Genomic DNA, 22,737 nt, shown 5'->3' with positions numbered 1-22,737 from the left:
TGGCCTTAGCGTGAGCCCCGTCAGGGGCATGTGGGAGCAGGAGCAGGGCTGCAAGGGGCAGGGGAGTGAACGGGGGGGGGGGGGCCGAGGTCAAGAGCAAGCAAGTGTAGCCCGCCCAGTCAAGAGCCCGGCTGCCCAGTGTGTGAAATGACAACTTCGGCTCCCCAAAAGACGCTGACTGCTAAGGGAATGGAGACAAGCCACAGCCTGGGAGCAAATATTTGCAGATCTTACATCTCGCAAAAGCCTCCTATGCAGAATTGTATAAAGAACTCTCAAAACTCACTAACAAGAAACAACTCATTTTTCAAAAGTGGTCAAAAGCTTTCAACAGTCACTTCACCAGAGTAGCACGTGAAAAGACGCTCGACAGCATTAGTTATTAGCAAAATGTAAATGAAAACCACATTGAGAAACTCAATTGACCTACTAAAATGACTAAAATTAAAAATTCCTCCCATAATGGAGGTTACCAGGGGTTGGAGGGAGGGGAGAGTGGAGAGTTATTGTTTAATGGGGACCGAGTTTCTGTCTCTGGTGGTGAGAATGTTCTGGAAACACAGTGGTGACGGTTGCCCAACACTGTGAATTGCTTACTGCCACCGAATTAATACACTTGAAAATGGTTAAAATGGGTAAATTTTGTTATGTGTATTTCACCACCATTAAAACATAAAGAAAAAGACTTCCCATGCCAAGTGCTGGGGACCAGAGCAGCTGGGGCTCATGCACACTGTTGATGGTGGGGGGGGGGGGGGTGGTACAGTCACTCTGAAAAATGGTTCAGCAGTTTCTCAGGAAGCTAAACACACACACAACCCAGGCGTCCCACTCCGAGACCTTTTCCCAAGAGGAATAAAAGCCTAGGTCCACACAAAGCACACAGATTTCATGGCAGCCTTATTTGGAACAGCTCAACACTGGAAACCACCTACATGTCAAGCAACAGGTGCATGGATAAAGAAATTGTGGTTTATCTTTGCAACGGAACGTAATTCAGAGATAAAGAGGAACGCACTGTTGACGTGTGCGATCTCACAAATGGCTCCAACGATGACGCCAAGGGACAGAAGACAGACAAAAAGTACGTGCGGTATGATACCATTTACAGAAAATTCTGGAAAATGCAAACTAATCTTTAGCGACAGACGCAGATCAGTGGTTTCCTGGGAGTGGTTACCAGGGTGGGGAGAGGAAGGATTTCAAAGGCGTGGGAGAAAACTTTTGGGGGAGGTGGTGATGGATAGGTTTGCTACTTTGTGGTCATGGTTTCATGAGTAGGTAACATGTCTCAAAATGATCAACTACACATGTGCAATGGTGTCGTTTTTCATTTATGTCAATTATACCTCAACAATGTTGTAGAAAAGCTTGTTTTTCTAAAAACAGTTGGGTACAAAAGGAAGGAGAGTTGGTACGGGGTCCAGGAGGGCTGTGATTTAGGATGGAAGGGACATGAGCCTACCTTGGGGCTCCTGGGGGCACGGGGGGGGGGGCTGCTGAGCCTTCCTCGGGCCCACAGAGAAGAACCCTGAGAGGCAGGAGCAGAGGCTGAGAGCCAAGTTGCCTGCCTCCCCGCCACCCTCCCACCAGTCCCTGCACAGAGGCGGTGGCAGCTGTGTAGGGAACCAGCGTTCCAGTAAGAGGAACAAAATTCACCGTGAACAAGGGAGGGTGTGGGAATCGCACAAGCGGAGGACTCCCAGAAGTCACAGGCAACGGAAACCACCTCCAGTGGTGCATCAGGGAGGATTTTGTGGAGGAGAACCTTGCAGGGACGACACGAGCTGAAAAGTCCCAAGATAAGTACAGTCCCACCATGCTGCGCAACTGACCCCGCCCCCGCCCCGGGGTTGTGGAACATGACAGCCCAGAGAACGCATGGGGGATGCCAGGAGATCTTTTGAGGGGAGCCAGGGCCGGAAGGGTGGTGAATCCAATCACAAATGGCCTGGCCTCGTAGACCAAGGGGCCTGGGATCGATGTGTGGGTGGTGGGAGCCCCTGAAGGCTGTGGAGCCGGAGAATGACACCCACGAGGGCATTGCTTCAAAGACCCTGCATGTATCATGCTCAAAGACCGGCCATAGCTCACCATTACCTAGGCTCAAATCCAGGTAATGAGGATTTGGTGTCAGGGCTCCCACAATGGGACCATGCCTTTTCACACCATCTTTTCTGCCATGACTCCCTCCCTCAAGCCCTCTTGCAGCCGGACGAGCCGACCCACTCTCCTTGGGCACACAAGGCCACTCGTGGACTCTGCTTACAGTGTCCCCTCACCCAAATGCCATCGGTATCTGTGACATTCATTCATTCATTCACTCATTCAATAAATACCTTTGGAAGTCTCACTGTGTGCCAAGCCCCCAGCTAGGCACCAGGGACCCAGCATTGAAGAACAAAGTCCCTGCCCTTGTGGAGCCAGATGTGGCAGGGGCGGGGGGAGGGGGAATGAAGAGGTGGGGAGGCAGATAATAAACATATAAACAGTGAATACTTTTAGCAGTTAGGCGTCAAGAGGTAAACAAAACAGGGTAATGGGAGAGAGGGAAGAGAGATAGGTGTGGGCCACATTAGAGACGGCGGTCGGCGAAGGCTTCCAGAGAAACGAACAACGAGGAGGTCCCAGTTTTTTTTAATCTCTCTGTAAGGACCCAAGGCAAGAGTGTTCCGGGCAGAGGAAGAGCAAGTGCAAAGGCCCTGAGGTGGGAATAGGCTGAGCTTGTTCCAAGACCAAGGGCAAGTCCCGTAGCCAGAACAGAGTAAGCAGGGAGGGAGGGGATAGGAAAAGCAGTCAGAGGTGGGCGGGGCTCGGGCCACGTGACTTTGCAGGCCAAGGGAGCAGTCTGGGTTAAGTCTGACTAGAAGGGAAAGCCCAGGCAGGGTTGTAAGCAGGGAAGGGCTGCCCCGATCTACATTTTAAAATGACTGCTCTAGCTGGTCTAGGTGGATGGTGGACTGGGTGGCTGTGGAGGGAGGAGGGGAGGAAGCTTCCTCCTCCCTCCTGGAGGAACCTGTCTAGATACCTCCTTATTCATTCATTAAGGTGACACTCAGTGAGTACTTTCCATGTGCCCGGCCCCATCCAGCTCCACCGCCCACATGGGCAACCAACCCTGGGGCACTACTACCCTTCAGTCTCCTGGCTTGTACCAGAGAGAGATCTCACTGTCTCAGCAGAGCCCCGTCGCATGGTAAGTGCCCAATCACTGTTGTCACTGTTACTCTGTGTCAGCGATGACCCCTCTCTGAATGTCTTCATGGTGGCTGCCATTTAGATTGGGCTCCATCATAAACTCCTGTGACAGACTCTCTTGGTTACTGACCTCAATCTTTATATGTAGGTGGTTGGCTGTGCCTCCCACTAAATTGAAAATTCCTTTTAATATTAACAATAAACATGTGGCGCCTGGGTGGCTCAGTGGCTCAACTCTTGATCTCGGCTCGGTCGTGATCTCGCAGTTCATGAGATCGAGCCCCACGCCAGGCTCTAGGCTGACAGTGCAGAGCCTGCTTGGGATTCTCTTTCTCTCTGCCCCTCCCCTGATCGAGAGTGCGTGTGTGTGTGTGTGTGTGTGTGTGTGTGTGTGTGTGTGCATGTGCATGCACTCATGCTCTCTCTCAAAATAAAAAAAAAAATACTAAAGAAAAAAACCAATATATTTAAAGCTCCCCCGGTGCCAAACACAGGGCTCTGCTTGTGACATTTGTAGGATGAAGGCCAGAAGATGGAACATGGAGGAGGGAGCAGGAGGATGGAGGAGAGAGGAAGAGTACAGAGGAGGAGGGAGAAGGGAGGGGGGAGGAGGAAAGAGGGGGGAGGAGGAGGACGGAGGGGGAGGAGGGCTGGCCCGCCTGGCAGGGCTGGGCTGAATGCCACTCCTGGGGGCAGATGACGTTGTTCTTACAGCAGAGCACCCTTTCTGGGCAAAAACAGCCATCTTCTCCCTTGTGCCACCAAAAGGGTTGACCAGAGGTCCTGGGGACCAGAGAGACAGGCCCAGGGGACAGTGAGGACATCTGGGAGAAGAAAGCTGAGCAATGACAGGAAAGGGGACAGGGCAGGGGGAAAGGGGCGTGGAAGAGGGAAAGGTACACGAAAAGGGACGCATGTCACATACGGCAGAGAGCTTAATAACTGGGTCCAGCTCTGGGCTGGGAGCAGGGGGACCAGGATGTCGGAGTCATGGTCCCTCCCTGGAGGTCAGCCCCATCTGGGGAGGTGGGAGGACAGATAAGGAACTAATGGCTAAACCCAGCATGCTACGTGTGACACAGAGGTCACGTGAAACAGCCAGAAGCCCAAAGGAGGAGTAGCCAATGCTGCCTGTCACCCCAGAAGAAGGGTGTCTGCCAGGGGGCAGGTAGCGACAGGACCCTGGGCTCTGCAACGACCCCCAAGCAGTCCCTGCCTCCGAGTCTGCCTTTCTTCTTCACCTCCGCCCGTTGAGGCTCTGCCCGGCATCCACGGAGACCTGCCTCGAATCCCCCTTCCGCACGAGGCTGACCCCGGACAGCACTCGTCCAAGTGCCTGTGCCGCACACTGAGCCTCAGACACACACGGTGCTCCCTTAATCTTCGGGAAAGGCCAACCACGACCGTGCCCCCAGTGCATCCCAGGGGCACCTGCCCAGACGTGCAGCAGAGACGTGGCGTCTGACTGCAATACCTGGGCCCCGCCCCGAGGGCATGCCTCTCCTGCACCACCCCATCCCTCTCAGCCTGGGCACTGCTGGTTGGCTGAGAAGGCTCTGCCTTTCCCCCTCCGACAGAATCCCTGGTAAGCCGGGGCCCCTGGGAATCTCCTTTCTCAGGGCAAAGACTCACTTTCCAGTTGGGGTTCCTTCGCCACAGCGCACATCAGCGCTGCGGGAGAACCTGCCCCAAATGCCCACAGTCAGGGCCACCCCAGACACAGTGAGTGGGAACCTCGGGGACCTGCCCCTCCAATGCAGCTACCTGCCCTCCTCCGCTCCTCTGGCAAGGACACGCGGCCGGTCTGTTCCCCAGAAGGTTCTGTGGGGCCTAAGGTGGGTTCCAGAGGCCGGGGCAGAGCAGGCAAAGACCAGTTTCTGGCCCACAGCTACCGATCGCCTGCCACAAACTGCTCTGGCAGCTTCCTCCTCTGCCCGGAGCCCAAAGCTTCTGAACCGCTGCGGTGTGTAAGCGTGTGCACGTGTATGGGGACACCCACGCAAACATTGGTGCGTGTGACTTGCCCACGCCCTTCTGCCTTCCCTTTCCCTGACCCGTCACCCCGGGCCGGGCCGAGTCCGGTGTGATGCAGGTGCACAGCCAGGCAGGGCAAGGAGATATGCTGGCAGAACTTGGAGAGCAGGGCACAGGGGGGCAGCGGGGAGCACGGGGGCCGGGGCAGAGGCCAGAGCTGGCTGTCAGGGTTTGCTCATCCCTACTTTCTCTCTGAGGGGGAAGAAGTAAAGGCTTGCCGCCTCCCACTCTGAAAGGAGGCTCAGGAAAAAAAAACAACCCTGCAGGGGCAGGACGCACGGGCATCTGGAACCAAGGGACGCCAGTAAAGAAGAATTGAGGAGCACGAAATGGAGTCAGGAGATCTGGCTCCCCGTCCAGCTTTTCCTTAACTTGCAGTGTGACCTTGGGGCTCCACACACCCTCAGTCTGCTCTTGAGCAAAGTGGGGAGAACAGTAACCGATTCGCACAGCGCTGTCTGGATCCCAGGCACAATTCTAAGCTGTTTACTTACACCACATTTCTGCACACCAGCCTTGCACGGCGGATACTCTCATCATCCCCATTTCATGGAAGGGGAAGCCCAAGCACAGAGAGGTGAAGTCACTTGCCTAAGGGCACACAGGCGGTAGGCGCCAAAGTCAGGCTTTGAGTCCCGGCAGTCTGCTCCCAGGCTCTTAACCACTGCACAGACTACCTCCTCGCCAACCTTGCAGCCTTGTGGGACTGGGGATTCAGTAAAGGACTTTGTTAAAGGTGTGTCTCAGTGGTTCTCAAAGAGTGGTCTCCAGATTAGCGGCATCAGCATCAGCTGGAGGCTGGTGAGGAATGCAAATTCTCAGGCTCTGCCCCACACCTGCTGAACCAAACCCTGGGGATGGGGTCCCATAACCTGTGTAGCAAGCCTTCCAGAGGATTCCAATGCACACTGAAGTCTGAGACCCACTGGTATATACGTTTTCTACCCACAGAATGTTCTTATTCAAGTTCACACTTTTCTGTTTGTAAGCTTAACTTGCTGAAATTAGATGGCTGTTCCCAGCAGCCCAAATCCTGGACATCATTCCCTCCCTCTCTTCCTCTGGGGTCTCCAAAGGGGCTCCTTCAGCCATTTTGCCTGGAGCCAGCCCCTCCTCATCCGTCCTCCTACCATCCTCCACAAAGAAAAACACAGCCGATGTCCTTTGAGTAATAATAACCCCAGAGCACAGGCATCCCTACGGGGCTGACAAGCGTACTTTTGCCCTCCCTGAGATTCTAACTTCATAATAAATAGCAGCCTCCAAGGTGGTCTGTGACTCCGTGGGCGTGCATACACACACACACACACACACACACACACACACACACACAAACGCGCGCGCGCGCACACAGGCAGCTGCCTCAGCAGGCAGTGGTCCATCAAGGGGGTGGGGAAGCCAAGTCCCTCTTGCTTTATGGACCTTCCTGCTTTGACTCTGTCCCTGGGGTGTGGCAGCAGGAGCCGGCCAGCAAGGGTGTGGGTGACGTGCGGGCTCCAGCTGAGACATTCCCTTCTGAACATCCTCCTCCTCCCGCCCTCGGGAGGAAAATTATGACTTTCTCAGGGAGGAGGTCTTTTTATTTTTCGCGTTTTCTCCTCTCCCCTCGTTCGGCACACGGCACTAATTTATGACTATTTTCCCAAGTCCACCGAAGTAAGAGGGTAATGGCTTTCAGCCGTTTGCTTTCTCTCACCTGTCATTCACTGCCGGGTACCTGACAGGACTGCAGACAATGTTCCAATCACAGGGGCTGGGTTTTTTTTTTTTTTTTTTTCCCCAGGGAAGCGAAGAATTCATAGTGGCCGTGGGGAGAGTTATTTCACTCCTGGACGGAACGACGTCAGGTAAACAGCTGTAAAAATTCATAACCTGCGGGGCTGCCTCTGGACAGGGGGTGGGCGCATCGCCCACAGCTCAGGCTCCGAGCTGGCCTGGCTGGGGGTCCGGAGAGCCAGGTGGCACTCAGTGACTCAGGGCCCTCAGCTCCTATTACGCCCATCAACTCCAGCCTCTGACCTTGAGTAGGTCACACTCTGCTTCTTTGTACCTGAAGCGCTCAGCTGCTACCTGGGGAGAACGTTCTTTACCCTCATGGTCAGGAGGATGATGGCCAGGCACGGACAACAGTGGTCTAGAGCCCAGGGGTTCCCTTGTGGGGGGGTCTCCTGTCCCCAGCCCAGTGACAACTGGCAGGCTGCTGAGTCTTGGTGGCTTATGTGAACAACTGAGATATTTTATACCAGTGCTGTTCGTGGTCTGACCAAATTCGCAATAACAGAAACATTCTCTATCCGTGCTGTCCTGTGCATCTGCGTTGGCTCCTGGGGGCTCGAAATGTGGCCAGGCGAATGTGAAAGTGAGTTTTATGTTTCTACTTAGATTGTAATTAACAGAAGGGTAAATAACCACACGTCTAGGGGCTACTGCTTGGGACAATGCAGTGTTATACTTTTATGCTTGTGGTATCTCAAACTGACTATAGGTCCTCTTCTGTTATTATGAGGACTAAATGAGAGAATGCATACGGAGTCTGGGCACCTCGTTGGCCCTCTGTAAGTGACAGCTCTTATTAACTCGACGGGGCAGAGTCAGAAGGACAGGAGGAAGGGGGGATTTGAACTCAGGAGTGTCAGGTTAGAACAGCACTTTAAGTAACTTACTTTCCCGCCACTGGTTTTCAGTTTAACTGGCGAGGAACTCCAGCTGCCGCTGCTGAGGGACACGTGGGACACATGGCCAGGGTCAACAATCAGTTGTCCAGGAGAGGTCCTGTTGCCCTGCACCGTCATCCCCCTCCTCTTCTGTACCCCGCCCTCTCCCCCCAACCTCCATTCCTCACACTCCTGGCATCACCCAAACCATAAGGAGGAGTCATCTGCCCAGGCTCTGGCAGAGTGGGACTGAGTGGAATTGCTCTTGTCTGAGAAAAGTCCTCATCACAGGCGACTGGTGGGTCTCAGAAGACCCCCGTCTTCTCTGCAGCCAGAGCCTCCAGGAGGTGCAGCAGGACCAGCTGGGGGAATGACTCCTGGACCATCTCCTAAGGCTGTGCAGGCAGGGACTCATGGATAGGCTGCACTGGATTGTTCACTACTTCTGTGACCACGGGCAAGTTCATTGTTCTCTCTGAGCCTCAGTTTCCTCATCAGCTACATAGAGACATAAATGCCTACCTGATGGGTGACCATGAAGGTTGGATGCAATAACATGTACAAGGTACCTGGAACCTCATAGGTGCTCAATAAACAGAAGCCATTGTTACTACCATCACTATTATCCCGAGGCAGCAGAGCACATGGGGTAAGAGGCTAGCGGCTGGTGCCATACCACTCAAGTTCAAATACCATCTCCACCCCCGCTCACCAGCTCTATGATCTTGGGCAACTGTCTCCCCGTTTCCCCTTCTATAAAGCGGTAATGATAACAACAGCACCTTCCCCCACAGGGTCGTTATAAGGATTAGAAGAGCTTACAGCAATCACTGATACAGAGTAAGGACTGCATGCATTGGTTGAGTTAAATATTCTGGTGAGGCCTCCTAAGAGGCCCTCCTCACAAAGAAGCGGCCAATGCAAGAAACCCCAGCAGCCCTGGGTTTTGATATGTTGATGGCAGGACGCTGGCCAGCCGAAGCAAAGGGGCAAGGGATGAGGAACTCACCAGAAGAACTTCAGGCAAAACAGAGCAGTTCTAACATAAAGATGACTGTGACCTCAAGGGTCCTGGCTCTTGGACACCCTGGGGACTTTACTCCCACTGGCGCTTGGTCACGAGAGAGTCAACATCCCGGTTTATGGGCAGGAAAACGCTGAGCAGAGCTGGCTGGTAAGAAAATGCGAACTTCCTTCACCTTTGGTCCTGTTTTCCCTGCCACTCGCCCACCTCCCCCAGAGCCAGAGAGGGGAAGCTGAGAAAGGGACCCTCCCAAGGGTGAGAAATAGGGGTAGAAGAGAGGGAGAATACCCCATCCTCGTTCCTCAATATTCTTTTAATAGCATCAGACTGGACAGAAAATAACTAGAAAGGCAAAGGCAATTCTTGCCAACTGGGTGAAGGCAGGCTGAGGTTAACCAGCCTTGGTGGTGTGCCAGGCTCTGTGCTGGGCAAATGTCACACGTCATATGTCACAGCCCATATGTCATCCCTCCAAATGAGGGCACCAGTCTGGAGCAGGGACAGCACCCTGGGGCTCCCAGGCAGGCTGTCTGCTTGATGTGGCCCCTGGTCTAATTCCAGAACGCAGCCTCCTTATTGCCACTTCTCAAATAGGCTCAGATATTTCTATTTCTGGAGCTCAAAAGCAATGTCACCTTTCTCCTGGCCACGTTTCTAGTCAATAAAGTAGGTAATCCAAGTTGTAAAATATACGTTCTCCTCCCCCACCCTTGTCTCCCATGACTGGATGAAGCTATTTTCATTTTTTTTTAATGTTTATTTCTTTTGAGAGAGAGAGAGAAAGAGAGAGAGCAAGTCAGAGACGGGCAGATAGGAGAGGGAGACACAGAATGTGAAGCAGGCTCCAGGCTCTGAGCTATCAGCACAGAGCCCGACGCGGGGCTGGAACTCACAAACCCGCAAGATCATGATCTGAGGCGAAATCCAACGCTTAACCGACTGAGCCACCCGGGCATCCCTTAGCTATTTTCATCTTAGATGGACAGAAATGCAGCTGGTAAATATTTTGATTTTCCTAAATTGGCATTTAGGCAAAAGGAGAGGCGTTCACTCTCAGATCTGAGGCTCTCTAAGATGGGAAGTTTTCTAGTTTCCTGCGTCCAAAGAGTGAGGCAGGGACTGGGCCAGGCTCAGGAGGTCCTCAGACTGTCAACATTGCTTTCAGAAAGCACCTGTGCAGGGCACCTGGGTGGCTCAGTCGGTTAAGCGTCCGACTTCGACTCAGGTCATGATCTCATGGCTCTTGAGTTCGAGCCCCACATCGGGCTCTGTGCTGACAGCTCAGAGCCTGGAGTCTGCTTCGGATTCTGTGTCTCCCTCTGTCTCTGCCCCTCCCCTGCTCATGCCCTGTCTCTCTCAAAAATAAATAAACATTAACAAATTTTAAAAAAGAAAAAGAAAACACCTGTGCATGCAGGGACAGGTGAGGCTCCCCAGGTGGGACAGGAGTCACGATCCCCGCCACTGAGCACCTGGGGGGTGGGGGGCACGCCCTGTGCTCACCGCATCCAGTACCCCCCTCGACAACCAGGACAGCTTTGCAAAGTATGCAGGACCAGCCCCATGTTACAGATGAGAAAACTGAGGCTCCCAGAGGTGAAGGATCTACTCGAGGCTTTGGCGCACTTGGGGCAGAGCCAGGGCTCAGGGCTCCTTCCTCCACGGCTCACAGGTCCTCACACCATACCGAGAGTCCTCCGCCTACAGCTGGCGACTGATGGCTTGGGTGCGGACTGTGAGAACAGCAGATTCGGTGGCTTCAGAAGCCACCCGCGCCCCCCTCCCCACCTCCTTCTCTGCTCAGGCCCTAAAACACCTGCCCCTTCCACCAGATCAAAGCCCCTTGGGCAGGACTCCCTCAAAGCAGGTGGTAGTGGGGGGCACCTGAGGAGGGAAGCAGGTCCCTTCTCCTTAATTGACTGTAAATTGCTCTAGAGCTTTTAATGGAGGCCGTCAGGAGTAATTACCTCGGCTGCCGTGGGGCCACTCTGTGTAAACACCGAAGGCGGGGCTGGGGGCACTGGGAATCTGCATCTCGGCTCTCCTGCGCCTCCCACCTGGGCCCCTCTCAGTTCCCACATCCGTGGCCCCCGAGGAGGAGCCACAGCTGAGGTGTGGAGAGCACAGGTGACGTCCCAGGCAGGGGCCCTGCAACGCAGGCAGGCGGGTGAGGGGCGGTTCTGGGGAGCCCAGCTCCACGTCCACGGGCAGCCGCCCCTGGGGCTGCAGGTCCGGCAGGCCAGACTCAGGAGCCAATTCCAGGGGCTGGGAAGCAACATGGCGAGGGTGGCGGTCTCACAGTGGGGTTTCCAGACCGGCAGCACAATCACCTAAGAATATGTGTAAGATGCAAACTCTCGGGTCCCATCCCCACCGACGCGTAGAATCAGAAACTCAGAGATGCGGCCGGCAATCATGTGCTAACAAGCCCTCCAGGGGGTTCTGAATTGCTGGGGAAAGGGAAAGAACGCCAGGAGAGGCCTGCTCTGCTCAGTGTACAAGATGGGGAAACTGAGGCCCGAAGAGCTGAGGGCGTTTACGTAAGATCACACAGCTGAAAATGGAGCCAAGTGCACCCCGGGGTGGGGGGTGGGGCGGTGGTCAGACCATCGGCTTCAAACCTTGGCACTGACATTTCAAGGTAGGGCACTAACTTTTCCTCATCTGTGAAGAGGGGACAGCAGTGGTCCCACTGGGTAGTCCAGGGGGTCAGATGCCAAGGAACCTGGCACAGGCTCATCCAAGCACTGCCATCGTACTCTGAGGCCCGTGATGGGACAGGGCACAGAGAAGGGCGAGATCTGAGATATGGACCGTGTTACAAATAATAGAACACCAGCACTCACCGTTAGCCCCGCCCAGGGCACTGACTACTCACTATTATTGTGCACCCCTGCTGTAGGGGAGTCCCTGCCACCTGAGCTCTCCTGTCCCTGAGCTGTGCCATGTGTCTCCCTTCCGGTTCCTCTGGGCACCTGCCCCTCAGAAAAGGCTTTCCTGATCTAAGGCTGTCGAAGCCTAGGGATGAATGTGCTCTTGTCCCGGGACAGATGCGGAAGTCATTACACATAGGAGGAGTCCCATCCGTGGCCATTCCCCATGCCAGGCTCCAAAGGGGACACCAAGAAAGGAAGGCCATCACTGTCTGGCTACTGCATCTTCCAGGCGACCTCACCTAACAAGGCTCTAAGATGTGGTCCTTACTCTCAAAGAGTTCTCAACTTGGTCTATTCCCTGGCTCCAGCCCAGAATACTGAGTTACTGCAGGGCTGGCTGATTAGGACCAATACCCAGGGTGACCAGAGTTGACCTGAGTGGCCGGGACGCCACAAGGGGCTTTGCGCTCCCCGGCCTCGTGGCCTCGTGTGTCAACGCTGAGCAAGGCTGAGCCCACGAGGACACCTCCCCAGTGGTGCACTGAGTCCCCGAACCAAAGACCCACTTTGATCTGCCAGGGAATCTGCCAACCTGCGGAGGTGGTACCCCCGGCAGTGAGGCTGGGCTGCCCCCCGGGGGTGACAACCTACCAGACATCAAGGAGATCTGTCTGCAGGCTCCAATGCACTCGCCTCCACTCTACCGGGCCTGTGTGAGGAGCCTGGAGCCAGAGGCCACACGGGGACCCAGCAGGCGGGCACCCATGCCGTCACCCCACACCCTGGGGCAGCACGTGATGGACAAGGTGGGAGGGACAATGACCTGCTTGCAAAGAGGGCGAGCAGGGTGCCTGGGCCCCGCTGGCACCACTCGCCAAGGGAGCGGAGACAAACACCACCTCCCTGCCCGTCAGGGTGAGTTATCCCCAACATAGGGTTTCTCTAGAGAGCTCATAAAGCAGCTGATGCGGCGAAGCAGGTCTACACTCAATAATCCCTCCATCTCACTCCAGTCGGACGCCGGCATATTCATCGTGAATTATCCTTTCCGAAGGCCAAATCAATCCTAGGAAGCGCCGAGGCCCCTGCCGCTGCCCTGCTGCAGGGAAGGAGGTCCGCGTGCAGCGCTGTGACACCGGGGGTGGGGACAGGGAGGCGGACCAGGCACGCCCTCTCCCTCGCCCCAGGGCAGGGGGCCCCAAGGGACCGGGGACCCCTGCATCCACCGGGATACGCAGGCAGGGTGGGGAAGTGAAAGAGCGGCCAGAGAGGGTGAGTGAGGAGCCCACAGCAGCCGTGGGGATGGCAGAGTCTCCTCTTCGCCTACTCTCATCCACTCACCCACGGAGGGTCAAGTGTTGCTGACGGAGGGAGAAGGACCTAGGTTTGAATGCAGCTCTGCAACTCTTTTTCAAATATTTATTTTGAGGGAGAGAGGGCGAGAGAGAATGTGCACGTGCGTGCTTGCGCACGAGCAAGCAAGCAGGGGAGGGGCAGAGAGAGGGAAGGAGAGAGAAAATCCCGAGCAGTCTCCGTGCTGTCAGCGCAGAGCCCCGACGCTGGGCTTAATCTCACGAGGGGGGCGGGATCACAACCTGAGCGGAAATCAAGAGTGAGACGCTTAACGGGTTGAGCCACCCGGGCGCACAAACCCGGCTCTTTAACTCAATGACCATGAGCCTTGGGCAGGTGACAACCTAAGCCTCGGGTTCCTCGTGTGTCAAATGGGCTTAATGACCATCGCCTTTATGGGGTGCTGTGAGGACTAAATGAGCAAGGCCTGCAAAACCTTTGTGCAGCAAAGACAGGAGGGTGACCAGGAGGGAGAAGGTGGGCAAAGTGTGTCCTGAGTCAGAGGGCTGGCCACAGGAGCTAGGGTCTCCGGAATCACTCGGGGGCAGGCCTCTGTCTGCAGGCCCGGGCAGCTGTCAGAAGAAGTCAGGCTGACGCCAGGAGCTGGGCAGACCAGCACGAATAGGGGGCAACAGTAGGAGGCAGACAACCCATCAGCAGGAGGGTGGCACTCACAGCCTGAGTCGAAACCAAGAGTCAGACGCTTAACTGACGGAGCCACCCAGGTGCCCCTCTTCCCCAGTCATTTTTTAGCAATAGACCCAACTCTGTGTCGTGTGCCCGGCAAGGATTAGCATCTGTTGAGTAATGCCAGGAAGAGAGGCCTGGACAGGGAAACTCACTCGCCTAAGCTCATTCGAATGCACGAGCAGAGCCCGCCTGGGACCCAGGCTCCGGCCCCGGTCCTAGGCCTGCGTGCCCAGACCGAGCCATGCCGGCCACTCTCCTCTCCCTGAAGCCGTTGTACCTTCACCCTATGTGGACCCTTGGCCACTGAGACCTGTTCCTGGGTGACAGACTGAGGAAAGGCCCACATAATCCTGAGAGGTAGCACAGTGGGGGATCAAGCGTGGACGTGGGACGGTGAACTCTTAGGGTGCAAATCCTGACTTGGTTGTGGGAGCCTGGGTAGCTTGCCTGACCTCCCTGAGTCTATACCCTGGGGGTCATGATAGGACAAACTTCCCATCACTGCTGCAAGGATTCAATGAGACCACGCAGGTGACCTAACTAGTTAAGACACAAGTACTAAATATTATTCTTTCTATTTTAACCACAACGACCTATTTCTGCTGTCCAAGAAACAACACAAACTGCTTTTTCCACGGCTGGTCAGCCTATTCTAACGCCTCCTGAAATGCCTCTCCTCTGGCTTCAGCCTCTTAAAACCCTTACCGCCACCTTTACTATAAGGCCTTCTCTGTCCCTGAGTCCAGAATGAATTCTTTCCCACTCTGAGCGTTGGCAGCATCTGTAGCCCCTGCCTCCCGCTTGCCTGGGGCGGACCAGGCACTGGTCGTCGGCCCCCTCCTCCACTCCAAATGGGGGCTCCTTCAAAGCAATGACCCACACACAGAATCCCAAAGTTGTGGTTAAGTACACAGGCTTGGGGTCAGGCAAGTTCAAGCCCAATTTCCAGCCTAGATAGGCTGTGTGATCCTGTGCGGGATGCTTATCCTTCACTAGCCCCTGCCCCCTCATCTGTAAGATGGGGTTACACAGCCCACCTTCTGGGGTTGCTATAAGGATTCGATGAGTCACATGTATGAAGAGCTTATCTGGACACAGCGTGGTAAAAGACAGTTGCCATTTCGCCGGCTATCTTGAATGTGCATGTCCCTACCCTACCCCCTAGCACAGCCCGGTACAGGTGCCCAGTGCAGGCCATTAACAGCCTGCCCACACGACAGGTGGGCACATCATCATTATCATTAGTGTTATTACGGCAACATCCAAACCACCCGGCCCACCCCACCTATGTGTTGTGGCACAGTCCGTCCGTAGCTGCCACGGGCCCCAGATGTGACCAGGCAGGGGTCTCGCCGGAGTGGCTGCAGATCACAAGGTTCCCCACAAGGGCACACCCTTGGAGGGCCTAGGCTGCCCTGGAGAAAGACAGAGAGGAGGCAAGGCCACAGAAGCAGCCAGCCCCTTCCAGAGATCCTGTGATCATCCCCGGCTCCTAGAAGGAATAGTAAAATCCCTGCTCTGAGGTCACCAAGAACCCAGGGCCCTGGGCTCCTCGGTCCCAGGATCTGATCATCTGGACAGACAGTGGGTCACCTCCTTCCCTCCGAAATCTCACACCACACCCTCCTCCAATGGCAGCAGCCCCAGGGAGCCTCTGGACCACCTCACATTCCCTCCTGAAGCACCCTACCCCAGACTGAGACAGCTGTGAGGCCCCTGCAGCCCCTTCTCCAAACCTCAAGTCCCACGCTCACAGCTCACCAACCTGGGAGGGTGCCCCTTCGTCCCCAGGCCCGCGGGGGCCAGGTACCTGCAGGGCAGAGCCCCCTGGAGCCCCTTGTGCAGCCCATGTGTGGAATCAGCACAGGCTTCCGGCTGGAACCCAACAGTAATTCTCTGGGGCCCTTGGGCAAGCTCCCCACCTTAGGCCTCAGTTTCCCCAACCGGAAAGGGGGAGTGTTTGACTAAGACAGCGGCCATCGAGCTGCCCTGCAGGAGGCCCTAGCTGTTCATCACAGGCCTTCAGAGGTCCTTTGGGCGTGGGGGTAAAAGTGAAGGTGAGGAATACGGGCTGTTACGGCTCCCCACTGTCTACCTGTGGCCCTAACTTCACCCACAGATAATTATTTGTCCTCAGCATTTATTCTCATCTAACACGCTGTGTATTTTCTGTGCTGTTATGAGCTACCGGGCTCCGCTGCCTCCACGCGGGTGGTTGGCACAAAGGCCCACACCACCCTCTGAGCACACGCTCCACTGATGTCTGGGAGCCCCTCACTGGCCTCCCCACGTCACCCCGCTGAGGCTTTGCCTCCAGCCCTTGCCAGGGAACTGCTCTGGGGGACCATGACCCCCTCTCCTGCATGTCAGTCCGAAGGAACCCTTTGGTTAAGAGAAAAAAAAAAACATTCTCACTCGGTGATGTCTTCATGGTCTCCTGAGACGGGAGTTCTTCCCTTTACAGAAAGGGGGAGGGGCACAGGACCAGGGACAGCCCCCTCCAGGACCCTAGGTACAGAGAATGGGCCCAGGGAAGGCCAAAACACCTCCCAGATTCCCCTCTTACCCAGGCCTGTCCACGGCTGCTCCGGAGCCCCATGCCCGGAGCTCTGGCCCTCCCTGACCGGCTGCTGCCCGCATTCACACCAGCCCTCCCGCATCGGCTCCCTGCCTGGTAGGGGACTCCCTACCAAGCGCTCGCAGGCTCCCCGCTCCTCCGTCTACTGAGACGGCTAACGTGGGGTCGGCCCACCTGGAAACTGTTCTCCCCGGGTCCAGACGGAACAGCTGGGCACTGATGGAGTTTGCAGGAAAATTAATCAGCGCCGACTGGCCGCGGTGCCAGGCGCTGCCTGGGCCCGATCCATCCTAATGAATCCCGAGCTCCCGCCTTAATGACTCCAGACAAGACTAATTTAGTTGTGCAGGTGATTAGCGTGGGCATTAGCACCTGAATTGTGACTCAGGATGCTTTTGGCGGTAGTGAGGGGTCTGCCGGGGGCGGGGGCTGGGGGCTGGAGGCTGGGGGGGGAGGCGGCTCCACGGGCACTGACCTTGGCGACATATGGAGGGTCCAGGAGCCGAGGGGAGGGGGCTCAACAAGACATCCAGCATCCACGGGCCCTCCTGCTTGCGTTCGCCCCCCTATACTCGTTCAGTGTCTGCTGAGACTCCGTCTGTAGGGGGCGCTGTGCTTGGCGCAGAGCATGTGCAGACTCAGCTTGCCCAGCTATGAAATGGAGACGGTGACGCCTCCCGGAGACTCACTGTGAGGTCTGTAGGAGGCCAGGCATTGAGAACCCTTCACAGAGGCCCTGGCAGGAGGCTGGCAGTCAATAAATGCTTGTTCATATTACCACTCTACAATCTTCTATTATACATAAATGCTAAAATGCTAATTAATTGGAATGTCGATATTAATAAAAGGAGTGAGCAAAAATGAGCAGCTGCTGAGGAGTTACACACCCACAACCCGGCTAGAACTCGCTCAGAGCTTTCACAGGGGCGAATACAAAGCAGAGGGAGGGTGGGGGCCTCAGAGCAGGTGACATCTGAGCTACGCCTTGAAAGATGAGTAGGAATTCACCAGGCAGGAAGGGGAAAGAGCTTTCCCTGCCGAGGGACCAGCATGGCAAAGGTGTGGGGAGACAGAGGTGAGGTATTGGGGGTGTTGAGAGGGTCCCCATGACTAGAGATCAGGGTGTGAGTGGCAGGTGACAGGCCGTGATGAAGAGTTCTCCCTCCTCCCTCTAGGCACCTGGGAGGCTCTTGGCTGGCAGTGTCTAGAACTGGGATGGAAGGAAGGACGTTGGTGCCCAGCCCCAAGGGACACTGTCCCCCTCCAGGGGCTCAGGAGCCAAGGCAGGTGGACTAGATGTCCTCCGCCCCTCACAGAGCCCCTCGGTCAGCTTGGTGTCTCCACACCACACCTCCCGCTGCTGCTCCTGTGACTCCCTGCGGGTCCCTAGCAAACACACCATATGCAGCCCCGGCAGGCAGCTGGGGTGATCAAAACACGACCCCTGGCACGGCGTGGGCCTCGTCATTCACAAGCACAGGCACGTACGGTGTCCGTGCCATCTGGGGCACGTGCTCTCCCGGGCCCACTTCCTGGGCAGCCATCCCCGTCATCACCGACAGCTCGCTCCTGACACCCTCGGGAGCGGAGCGCCCGGCCTGAGACCGCAGGAAGGAGGGTGCGCAGGCACGGAGCCAGTGGGAACATTCCCCACGTGCCCATACGCTCCAGACCTCACTCCTTCCCCAAGGCACAAGCCAGGGCCGGAGCTGGGCCCTGGGGACACAAAGATGGTCCAGGCCACCTGGGCACATTCACAGTGCAACAGGGGAGGCAGATGAGAACTGAGCCACACTAGCACTGTGACAGGGACCAACAGAGAGGAAAGAAAGCAAAGGAAGCAGCACTTGAACCCTGCCTGGAGAAACCCAGGAAGGTCACACGGAGGAGGCAGCCATCAGAACGGACTTGACCGACCAGCGGAGGCTCGCCACCTTCCAGGCAGCAGGAGCGGCCAGTGCAAGGCTGAGGCAGGAACCCGCCTCTCACACTCACGGAACCGCAGGGAGGCCAGTGTGGCTGGAGGGGAGCAAGCGTGGGGGAGCGGAGGAGACGCGGTCTGACGCGTAGCCAGACAGCCGACAGCCTTCGTGCCACTCTCATTGCAAGTGGGGTGGGGGACTTGAGCACACCTCATGACAGGCTCTGTCTCAGGACCCCTGACCGCTCAGCTGCGGGGGTGAGAGAAGGCTTCAGCGGGGTGAGGGGGCAGGGAGACCACTGCGACCATCAGGAAGCTGCTCGAGAATCCAGGCCTGCACCGCGGTGGCGGGAGCAGAAGGGGTGAGAAGCGAGAAGATTCTGGAAAGCTTTTGAAGATGGCGCCAGCAGGATTTGCCGATGAATCGGAAGTGAGGTGAGGGAGAAAGGGAAGAGACAGGGACGACCCCGAGTTTTTGGCCTGGGCAACTGGTGTTTGAGGCAGGTGGTGCAGCTACAACTGAGCCGGGCAAGGCTGCAGGGCCTGGGGGAAGGGCAGGAGTCCAGCCTGGATGCACAGAGGCTGAGAGCCCTGCAGACACCCAAGTAGAAATGCTGAGCACAGAGGCGGACACACAAGTCTGGAACGTTCTCCGCAAGGAGGCCCGGGAAGGAGGTAGCAGCCTCCGACTCGTCAGCACCCGACAGGACCTGAAGCCGCGAGACCAGAGTTGGTGGCCACGGGGCTAGAACACGGGGAAGGCACACAGGAGCTGGGCCTGGGGCCCTGCAACACTCAGGGGTGTGGGAGGTGTGGAGAAGCCGGCCAAGGGAGCTGAGAAGGCACAGCCAGAGAGCCAATGACCTGGAAGAGAAAAAGACCGACTGCCAGAAGGCCACAGGTCTGAGAATTAAGGACTGGCTTCAGCCACCGGGAGGTCGTCAGTGACCTTGACGTGGGCCATACTGGTGAGTGTCTGGAGTGGATTCGGGACGTCACCTGGAGACAGCACCCAGGAAGTGTCCCTCCCTCGGATGCCGGTGCTACGCGGTCATTCACTGCTGACAGCCAAGGCCACGGTGTGGGCAATGCCACCAGCCCGACCGGGCACCGAGTCCTTGATCTGCCCTTGCTCTGCCCCTCCCTGGCCAGCTCAGCTGCCAGTGATGGACGTTCGTGTCTGGAGTAAGACACACAGGGACAAGGGGGCCCTGAATGTTACCAGGCAGGGCTCCATAATGACTTCATTTTGCTTCTGTCTTCTCCGGCTGGGAGATGGTCCTCAAAGAGAACATCAGGCAGAGGGAATTGGAACCAGAGATGGGTGAGGAGATAGAGTGACACGACGCATAGCCTCCGCAAGGGATCTGGGGCGGCTGGGCTGTGCCCTCCCCCTCTGCTCCCCAGCACACGGCTGCTGGCCCGCCAGCCGAAACCGAGGCGACGGCATAAAGAATGGAAAGGCTCGGAAGGTGTGGGGTGAATCTAAGACCCAATCTCTAGCTCAGGAGAGAACATTTGCAGAAACCACACACTAACAGCCCGCAGCCAACTCTACCTCCGGAATCTTAAGAGGAATTTGGAAAACACATTAGTTAACACACTTTGTACCCTACCTTGAGCAGTCAACAAACGTAGTTTTTTATGATTGTATATATTATACATATACAGTATATAATATATTATTATTATCATTATTCTGTAAGGCTCCAGTGGTCTGAATTAGGCTCAATGGGTGGGAGTTCCAGGGACAGATTTCATATTCCTATTAGGAAGGATTTTTCATTCCCAGAACCGTCCCGTAGCATGAAAACGAACTGTCTTCCGGGATCATGAGCTCCCCACTGTCGGGCATTGAGCAGAAGCCAGATAATCAGCACCCAAGCTGGAAGTTGGTCTGCCCACAGCTCTGACCTCCTGCCACTTTCAGACTGGCTTGGGCTCTGACTCCAGCCATCGATAGTGACCATCCCTAGACCCAGCTCCTCTGGGCACCTGTCTCTCCCCTCCACAGCCCATGGCGGGCAGGACAGCTCAACCAGTCATCTCCAGGCCGCACACAGGCTCCCCGTTCACTAACAAACCATTCCAGGCATGGAATCCAGAGAGGGGTCCATTCCGTCCCCATTTTACAGGCTGGAACATTGAGGTTCAGAAAGCAAAGGGCCAGTGAGAACCAAGCCTCCAAGCCAAGTCTCTAGGCCACCCCATTCCACATGGCAAGCAAAGGGCCAGCCCCTTGGACAAACTGTTTCAACCCTCACCCTTGCCCCGGCCTCTGCTGGTCTGAGGCCTGCACCCCGCCACATCCATGTGAGTCCACACCAACCTCTGAATGGCCCAGGGCCACACAGGTGACAACACACAATGGACACCTCCAGGCCTGTTATCTGAGGGCCTGGCTATATACTGGGCCGGCAGGGCCGCCCAAGATGGGCCCAATGCCCTCTCATTGGTGAGATAGGAGGTAAGGCCCAGAGAGGGGCAGTGCTGTGCCCAAGGCCACACAGTGAAGAACAAAAACTAAGTTCATGACTTTCAGGCCAGAGTTTGCTGTCCCATGCCGATGCAACACGAAGGGGGGAAGCCAGGAAGGTGTGGGCCAACTCAGCACCAGCCCCTGCCCGGAGAGACGAACAGAGCTGTCTTCAGCTCACTGAGGGCTCGCTGGGAGTGGGGGCATCCAGCCTGGGGCTTATCACCATCAGCACTGGCCAAGCAATACCCCACCACGTTCCCTGCACCACACCCCACCCCACCCCACCACGTTCCCTGCACCACAGGCCTCTGAGAACGCCACACTCGGGGCTGAGCAGGGTCACAGATAGGGTGACGCAGCCAGCACCGCTCACCTGAGGGCGGCCTTCGCCTCTCCCCGCCAGCAGCCCCGTCAGTTAACGGCTGGCCACGCCTCTGCCTCAATGGTCCCCCCTGTCCCAGATATAGTCCCTCCACCACAGAGCAATCCCTGGGAGGCTGAGGTTAGCACAGACACTTCTAGGGACGCCTGGGTGGCTCAGTCGGTTGAGCGTCCGACTTCGGCTCAGGTCACGATCTTCAGGTTCTTGGGTTCGAGCCCCATGTCGGGCTCTGTGCTGACAGCTCAGAGCCTGGAGCCTGTTTCAGATTCTGCGTCTCCCTCTCTCTCTGCCCCTCCCCTGCTTTCTCTCTCTCTCTCTCTCAAAAATAAATAAACATTAAAAAAATGTTAAAAAATAAAAAGAACTGACTTGTAAAAACCAGCTGTAGGAAACAGTATGTGAAGGAACAGAAAGGGAGTCTTTTGGGACTCTGCTCAAGGGCCACCACCTCCCCAAAACCTCTCTGGCTTCCTCCTGCCTCTGCTCTGTCCCCAGAAGAACACACCTTCCTCTTTCAAGGCCCCACTGGAACTTAACCGGACATCCAACCCGGCCCCCATCACCCCAACATCGACTTCTTTGTCCTTCTGTCGGATTCCTCTCTGGGTGCACGGCAGTTAGGCCCGGCACAGAGGGTGCACCCCTCTATAGCTGATGGACTGATGGGTGAACCGGGAGAGCCTCTACTGATGACAAAGGCTGCTAACATTCATTCATTTCTCGAACCACATATACTAGGCAGCTACTCTCCTACCTCCACACCAGCCCCATGCGAGGCCTGGGTTTGGGGAGAACCCCCAGATGAATCCAGAAGCCCACGCACATGGCCTGAAGCTCAGCAGCATCCCCGGGAGACTTCTAGGTTCCCTCTCCACCACCCCGCCCCCTCCCACCAGGAGTTGATCTAAGCCTGAGGAAGAGGCAGACAGAGAGGCGGGCAGCCTCCTTCTCGGAGGAGCCTTTAAGCACCTACACCCACAAATCCAGCCTTGCAGCACTGATCCAAGGGAGGCTGTGAATCACCAAAGGAGTTGCAACTTACCCCAGGGCCCCCCCCTACCCCATGGGTCCTAGAAAGGAGCAATTGGACTGTGGGAACAATCCCCACAACAGTCAGAAACACCTGCTATACTCCGCAGCCACCTGCAAAAAAGCTTCCACCAGGAAGGATGGAAGGAAAGGTCTCTCCAGAGGTTGCCGTCCTGGTCGCACACACAGCAGGGGAGAGGCCGGGGCCTGCTGAGGCTCCCTTCGTCAAGCAGAGATGTCTATGAAGAATTTTGCATCTTCTCTATCACATATCTACCTTTGGTTTTACGTAAGAGAGTGTTTAAAATGACCTCTGCGTTAAATGCCTTCCCACCCCTCCCCTCTCTCCATGCCATCTTGCTTCATTTCCAAGGACAAGCGACGCTCCAGAAAGAAGCACCACACCAGCCCTGAGCCCCGCCCGCAGACCCACGGAGGAGGCAGATCTGAGTTTAAGAAGCCCCAGATGACGGGCATTTTCCCTAAGATGACACGGACAAGAATGAGGACAAGGGAGGG

The 22,737-nt window shown here is 56.1% G+C and overlaps 1 protein-coding gene across 1 annotated transcript in view; it reads right to left on the bottom strand.

Annotated features, from left to right (window-relative positions):
- The window catches only part of CDH23 (cadherin related 23), a 413,989-nt gene that overhangs the window by 333,940 nt on the left and 57,312 nt on the right, over window positions 1-22,737 (bottom strand).

The sequence above is a fragment of the Panthera pardus genome, unplaced genomic scaffold (genome assembly GCF_024362965.1).
Source record: "Panthera pardus isolate Hobbes unplaced genomic scaffold, ASM2436296v1 HiC_scaffold_22, whole genome shotgun sequence".
NCBI classification, from domain to species: domain Eukaryota; kingdom Metazoa; phylum Chordata; class Mammalia; order Carnivora; family Felidae; genus Panthera; species Panthera pardus.
The sequence above is the reverse complement of the archived record's forward strand: the minus strand, read 5'-3'. Positions and strand labels throughout refer to the sequence as shown.